The sequence below is a fragment of the Rattus norvegicus genome, chromosome 17 (assembly GCF_021556685.1).
Source record: "Rattus norvegicus strain SHRSP/BbbUtx chromosome 17, alternate assembly SHRSP_T2T, whole genome shotgun sequence".
In the NCBI taxonomy this organism is placed as follows: domain Eukaryota; kingdom Metazoa; phylum Chordata; class Mammalia; order Rodentia; family Muridae; genus Rattus; species Rattus norvegicus.
In genome coordinates, this window is record NC_141550.1 from 33,078,977 (window position 1) to 33,086,801 (window position 7,825).

A 7,825-nucleotide genomic window follows, 5' to 3' on the forward strand; every position below is an offset into this window, starting at 1 on the left:
ATCCAGAACCCCTTGCTGCAGAGTTCTAAAGAAAATAGTCAATGCACTTGACGTGTGGGTGGCAATGAATCAACGCAGGCAGGCAATTTCCTTACAGAATCTTTTCTTGTCCTTTGTTCCTTGTTCCCACCCTTTGGCATCGCTCCCCTGGGGATTTTTTTTTCTTCCTGGAGGTAGGGTTATATGCACACTTGTAGCTGGTGATATGCCTACAGCTTGATTTCAAGATACACCATTTCTCCTTTCAATGGTTGATGGAAGACCACATAAGTAAGGACCCAAAAACGTGAGCAGCTCAGACATTTTCTGGGAGTTAGACTTGTGCTCCCTGACACTTGACTGAGAAGATGCAATGATGCCCACTTTGTCTGATTAGAATATCTACAGAAAACTTGCACAAATCTTCTTTCTTTTGGGAAGTGGTGGGGATTGTTCATGGTTATGGCAAAGATTTGAACAGCAACTTCAAATCTCACACACACACACACACACACACACACACACAGAGAGAGAGAGAGAGAGAGAGAGAGAGAGAGAGAGAGAGAGAGAGAAAGAGAGACAGACAGACACAGACACAGAGACACAGAAAAAGACAGAGAGATTAGTGTTATTTGTGTTTTCTAAGACAATTTGATTAAATATGATTAGGGAGATCTCATATTTCAAATCAAGGTTGAGAAGTTCTTAAGTAAATCACATTGGACCAGAAACTCTCTAAATGAGAGATTTGGGTGTCTCTATGCCTGCTGCTGTTTGGTCCTGCTGATTGTCCTGGGTGTGCATTACTTGGTTGGGTTTCCTGTTGTGGCCACAAACCCACATCACTTATTTCAGAACAGCAAGAAATGTTGGCTGCTGTCCCCACGGCCCTATGTCTGTATACACACTGAGTGATATCAAATACTTCCTCCAAATTTAGGTGGTGATCTACAGTCCACCAGCAATGTTCAACTCTGATTTCTTGTTAACTACTGGGAACCACACTCCATTACAGCTCCAAGAACGAGCATGGGAAGGAAACATAAACTGAAGAGACAGATCTACCTATTTAACCACAAAGCTCTGGCTCTTGGCTCTTTATATAAGAGCTATTGTCTGGACCCAGCACAGGTTCTGGCATAAGCCTATGACTCTCCCTGTCCCTCTTTCCTCCCTCTGTGGTAAGAAGGCTGTGGGCAGGGCTATCCTGCACGTCCACTTCACAAGCTGCGGCAAGTGTGATTTGTGTGCAGTAGATTTCATACAGGGCTTGCTGGTGAGCTCATTAATGTATTTACTTAATGACATATTAATGTATGTCAATGCTTGCAGTAAATCAGGAAGTATGCTGGATCTACTTAACACACATACACATGCTTTCCTCAGAACTGCTGTCTGTGATGAGCAGACTGAGCTTGTGTCAGGTCACCGCCCCAGGACACAAGGTGAAGAGTAAGTAGTCCTGACCATCCCACTCAGGGTTTTATTGCTTCTGATATGCTCTTGATGTCATGAAGATTTTAAGACTCCCTGGAGTCCACTCTAAAACTCTGGGGAGGAGTGCTGGGTGGCGGGGTGAAGAATATCGGGCCGAACCTGGGCAATCCCATCTACCTTCTCTATGCCCTTGAGATTTGGGGGCTTAGGCTATTTGGTAGTCTTTGAACTATGATGGATTCGGTGGTTCTACTAAAGCCCCTGCTTGAGCAGCCTCTCCAGCACATAGTCGTTTCCCCAAGCTGACTCATGACATTATGGTATAAGTTATTTAAATACATAATTTTTTGTAGGTCTTAAATAAGACCTAGGAAAGAATTTTGATAGACTTGGAGTTGGAGTATTGTTTCCTTTCTGACATTTCTAGTCATTTTCATAATTTTCTACTGTCTAATACTGTCCTAAAATTAGAGATATATCACTAGTAAAGGTTGAACATATTAACAAGGAAAACTGGAAATCAGAATGAGGGAAAAGTGAGATTGAAGACAGATTGTGACTCACACTGGACAGAAAATGGTGTGTCCTTTAGTCAACTCTATTAACAGTAAGACCCCACACTGATGAGATGGGAATAAGACAGGATACTCTGCTCTTTGATGAGGGCTCACCCTGAGCCCCACTAATGAGGAATTTTTCAAAATAGTCTTATGAGTTCTGATTAGATAAAAACCTAAAATGTTCAGGTCAAAGCAAGAGCAGATACAAGATAGTATACAACTTTTGTTTTGATATATGTGAAACATTTAATTTTTATTAGTGATTCAGGAAGTGCTTTTACTTTCAAACATGTTCCCTGTGACATTTACTAGATAACATTGCTTATATGCTCAATATTTAACAACTAGAATAAAATTATGGTACATTAATGAGTTATCCAAAACCATGTATTTAAATGTATTTAATGATAAAAATGAAAAGTCATACATAAGAAGAAATATACTTTATTAAAACTGTTCAACTATACTTACAGTATTTGGTATAATATTTTTATAAATTCTCTGAAAATTATGTACAATATATTTTGATGATATTTTCTGTCTAACTCCTGTACATTGACCCTCTCCTTCCTTCTCCCAACCCCCAACTTCATGTCCGTTTTTTTTCTTGGACATGCTAATTTTTCTTTGCCATTTTCAAATAATATATTTTTATTGAAAATATGTTTCCATACAGTATATTCTTATCACAGTTTCCCTCCCTCATTTTCTCCCACATCTTCCACACTTCCCCATTCACCCAATGCCGTGTCTCCTTTGCATTCTCTTAGCAAACAAACAATCCAATATAAAAGCGAACAAATCAGAATTTAAAAAGCAAACAGGCAAAAAGTTAAACAGCCAAACCAACCAACAAACCAAAGGAAGAAGAGAAAAGGCATAAGAAACACACATACACATGAGAAAAATAACAAACCCAAACCTGGAAGCCATACTAGGTAAGTAAAAGGCAAGTAAGGTGAAAATACCCAAGGTGTTATTAGACAAAACAGCTCCCAAAAGACCGTTGAGTCTGTTCCATGTAGGCTATCACTGCTGGCCACACGGACTCCACTGGGGAGAACTAATTTTACCTTTACAAACCATTGACAGTTGGAGCTAGCTTCTGGGTTAGGGATGGGTATTCACGTCTCTCAGTGCTGGGACCACGTCTGGCCTGGACTTGGGCAGGCCCTGTGGAAGCTGCCATGATCTCTGTGAGTTTGGATGTGTGTCAGCACTGTTGTGTCTGGAAGAAACTCTTTCCTTGGTGTCTTCCTTTACTACTGGCTCTTATAACCTTTCTGCCTCCTCTCACCCCCACTGCCTTTCATGCCTCCAGCTTAATCCTTTTGCTATCACTGAGTGTAATTTGTGCTCTTCATGTATGTATGTATATATGTATATATATATGTGTGTGTGTCTGTGTGTGTGTGCACATGTTTATGATATATATATACATACATATATATACTCATACTTCAGTGTGGGGCCATCCACAGGAGCATGGCTGACCTCTCAGGGGCCAAATCATTGAAAAAATAACTGACCCCTAGAAGCTATCAACTTCTCATGGCTCCTTATTTAGGGGTAGGAACACAAACCCTTTTCCCCTCTGTTGTTGTGTTGCTGTTGTTGTTGTTGTTTAAGCACAAATCAAACAGGTCAAAGTCATAAATTATGTATATGTGCATGAAATTCGGAGCCAACTGGAAAACTCCATTTAGACCTTCATTCAAAGTTAGGCAACCACATAACACTGAGGCGTAATATGTATCATGAGTCCATATCCAACTGCTTGTTCTGGTATGTCTGGCATTGTACGTCTGTCTGACAAGGTCTCGAAGGAGCCCAGCAGCAATACTGTCGCCCAGCCTGCTTTAAAGCAAAGCGACTGGCCATCCTGTGGTGCTTTTCTTCCTCTCATCTCTGCTGCTGATGGTTCAGCTTCCAGACTCCCAGGCAATCACTTTTCTTCTCCACTCTTGCAAAAACCCCAGAGTAGCCTCCTGTGACCTCCGACCCAAGTACAGCAAAATCTCCTGACAGCTCTCACCTGGCTTCTTTTGAATCCATTCTCTGTAGAGAAAGCAAGACACTTTGGATCTCCTGACGAAATGCCTTCAGAGGGCCTTGTCTCCTGCTATGCTTGGAGTAAAGGCCACATTTGTACACCCTGGTCTGCTGCATGCTCTGTTCACCCCACTGCCAGCTCCATCCTGGCTCTGCCCCACACTGGAGCTTCTGCCTCCTGACTGAAGACCTCGTGGCCTTGGCCTTCCTCCCCCAGAACTCATTAATCTGCTCTGCATCCTTAGCAGTAACTCGCTTGCTTGTCTGTCTCCTGCCTCTCCTCAGTCCACTACAACCTGGCTAAGGGAAAGGAAGACATCACCCTGTTTGTGACCACATCCCCAGCACCTGCAGGGTGAAACCTGAGTTTCTGCTACAACTCCACACAGAAACTTTTGTTTTTTTATTTCAGGTGGCTCACACTGACGCCTCCCATCCCCCTGTGCTGTACTTTATTTCATGGTTAACATGCTGGGGTTTACCTGATACAGTCCATACAGTCTGTTGTTTCAAACATCAAGATAATGAAAAATACGACTCATTTGGCTGCACAGTTTGCTGGACAAGAGCACAGATTTGAGAAAATCTTTCAACTAAACCTTGAGGTAGTAAGAACTGAGGCCATTAAACTTTGACATACATAGCTAACAGGAAATGGCTAACAGGGATTTCTCTTTATTTTGTAAAGAGGAAAACAAGAGACAATTTAGATAGGAAGTCATTTTTAATATGGTTTCTACCATATTAGTCCGGTTCAGTGAAGGTCACATACACATAAGCATGGGACACAACCTCCTGACTGTGGAGAAGCAGCACCAGGCACATTTTCAGGTGGGGTGGCCCCTATGGCACAAACCAGACCCAGGGAGGATCATATACTGCAAGGGCTAAGACAATAGTGAGGAATAGCTTCTACATAACATGTGACATCTTTAGAAAGAAACTGATATTTTCTTCACTTCCTATGTTTTATTTATTTATTTTGGAATTGAAAATAACTACAGTGGCTTTGAGTGTCCCTCAACCCGCGTGCTGTTTGGAGGTGGGCGTATTGGGAAAAAGTTAGGACATCAGAGATGTGCCTTCCCAGGAGTCTGTGGGGCCCTGGACATTGTCGTACTCTTTTTCTTTTCTGTCATGAATGAACAGTTTTGTTCTGTCACTTGCTCCTCTATGATGCATCACCGCAGCCTCAAAGCAATGGAGGCCACTGATCATGAAGTGAAACCTCCCAACTGCCAGTCACAGTAAACATTTTATCTATATTGGTTTATTATCTACAATATTTGCTATAATGATAGCTGACTGCTATGGGCATACAGACTTTTTTAAATATAAAGATTATGAGATAAAATTAGTTGAAAACTGCATTCAAGTGAAAGTTCTCCTTGCCTGAGTTTCCCATTTCCCTCTTAGAAAGACATCAGAACTATCAGTTCTTAGTTATACTTCAGAGGTATCCCCATACAATCTCTCATCTCTGTAGTAAATCATGTTCATTCTTTGTTGGGTAGATTTTCCATAGGTGGTTGTGAATAGGTGTTTGCTCATCCCAGGTAGGCACCAACAGACAAAACCATGATTCCATCACAGCCTCAAATGGGAGACCCAATGAATTTTTAGGAATTACTTACAAAGTGTTGAGTGAACTGTTTCCACCTGCTTCACTCGATCTCCAAACCCATCATGATGCCCACTGCTCTCCAGTGCTCCCGGAGGACTCCAGAAACTAAGGCACAATGGCTTCCAGCATCCATCCAAGATCAACTGTTCTGTACATTAGTATAGGACCAATTAATCCATAACTGAACGTGGAGTTACCAGTTACCCAGGATGGTACTCACAAGCAGAGACTTTGGTCACTACTTTGCAGCTCCCACCCGATAATCATTTCTTTCTTCAGAAGTCACAATGGGGGCTCATCTCTATCTCCATATCATCCACCCCTGTTGATGAACTGCCATTCAGACTAAAGAGCTTTCTGCAAGCTCTTGAGCATAGCATTTGACTTTCAATAATTTTGGTTTTGCTACTAGGAATTTTACTAGCTAAATTTGCTTTCAGGTGACCTAGACAGATCCCCTTTCCTCTTTTCTAATTCTCTATTTGATGCCTTTGGTGCCCTGCAAACCTAATTTTCTTGCTGATCTACACCTTCGAGATCCTCCAAGGTCTCTCCTACTTCCTAAAATCACACTTCACCGGGAGAGTCATCAAAATCACAAGCCAGTGTCAGTCACCAAGGCACATGCTGAATTATTGTCCTTCTTGACCTTCAGGTGAACACGATACCATCTTGCCTGATGAACTAGACATTGCATACTGCCTCTCTCATGACAATTCCTCACTGTCATTCTTCATTTTTCCGTCCTTGTTATATTGTTTTCATGTACTTCTATGCCTGGAGGAAAGCATAACATTGTATGCATTTAGAAGAATGTATCTGGGGCAAAAAACAATACCGGTGTGTGATATGGTTTCTTGATTCTTTTTTCAGCTTGTATCACTGCACGTCATCATTTTTTAGCCAGTGTTTTGGGCAGTATTCTATTGCTGTGAAAGGACACCATGACTGTGGTAACTCTTGTAAAGGAACATGTGGAAGGAGCATGGTGGCACACAGGGAGATGTTCATGGTATGGAAGAAGAAGATAAGAGTTCTACGCCAGATGCACAGGCAACAGAAAGAGCGAAGCCCATCTCCAGTGACACACTTTCTCCAACAAGGCCACACCTCTTAATCCTGTAGGCAAAACGTTTTTCTATCTTCTGTGTAAAGATGAACTAGTAATACAAATTACCTCCAATAATTTATAACAACTATTAAACCAAGGTATAAATTCTCCTGTTCATAGAAATAAATGTCTTAGTGTCAGATTAAAGGTAATGTATGAGTCTGTATGCATAGTGTTTTTTGTGCACCAGTAAAGGTTATCCTTGTGTTATTCAAATGCTTACTTCTCTGTCCTCATATCTTGTTTCAATCCTGACACAACATTGTAATGCTAAGGTCAAGAATCTCCTGTCTCAATTCTGTGTAAATAATTCTTACTATTTATTCTCTGCCTTGTCAATAAATGCTGATCACTCAATGGCTGGACAGGAGAGGGAGAGAGAGAGAGAGAGAGAGAGAGAGAGAGAGAGAGAGAGAAAGAGAGAGAGATCATAGAAACACGCTTGAAGCCCAAAGAGTCAAATCAATAATAAGAAGCAAGTATATTGGAGTTATGGCTGGGAGGTAACCAGATTAGCATAGGATTTATATTGATTAATATAAATCAATATTTCTCAGTTACTGAGGTGCAGCTTTAAATAAATCATGGTCACTTTGTGTGGTTATTGGGGACTAGCATAAGGTAAAGAAATACAACTGTGGGATTAATTTACTACTTGAATAGATATTAAAAATAATTCATGTTACATAATCCTTCTCAACTAGTTCCACTCCCTAATGATCAAGCATTCAAATATATGTGCCTTACCTAGAAAATTCACTATATGTTTCAGTAATTTATAAATACTTAAATTATAACAAGTCATTACTTTTAACTGAGGAGGACCCTCCCCACACATACACACACCAGCTATAATATTACCACAGTGTGATTCTTCATATAGTCTGTGTGAAACTTTCATGAATAAGCGGAAGGATTAGACATTCATTTAACAGTTACCTAAAAGTGAAGAATTCTATGTTGATTTAATATACAACATAAAATAAATAAAATAAATTCTGAATAATATGACAGATATAACTCTGATGTATTTGAGGTTTCTAAAAATGACACCGTGAAATA

The 7,825-nt window shown here is 40.6% G+C and overlaps 1 long non-coding RNA gene across 1 annotated transcript; it reads left to right on the forward strand.

Annotated features, from left to right (window-relative positions):
• The first annotated feature begins 1,228 nt into the window (after positions 1-1,228).
• LOC148000116 (uncharacterized) lies at positions 1,229-6,929 on the forward strand. Its single transcript, XR_015641271.1, has 2 exons — positions 1,229-1,431; positions 6,526-6,929. It is a non-coding gene; the product is annotated as an uncharacterized LOC148000116 (long non-coding RNA).
• Positions 6,930-7,825: the final 896 nt, after the last annotated feature.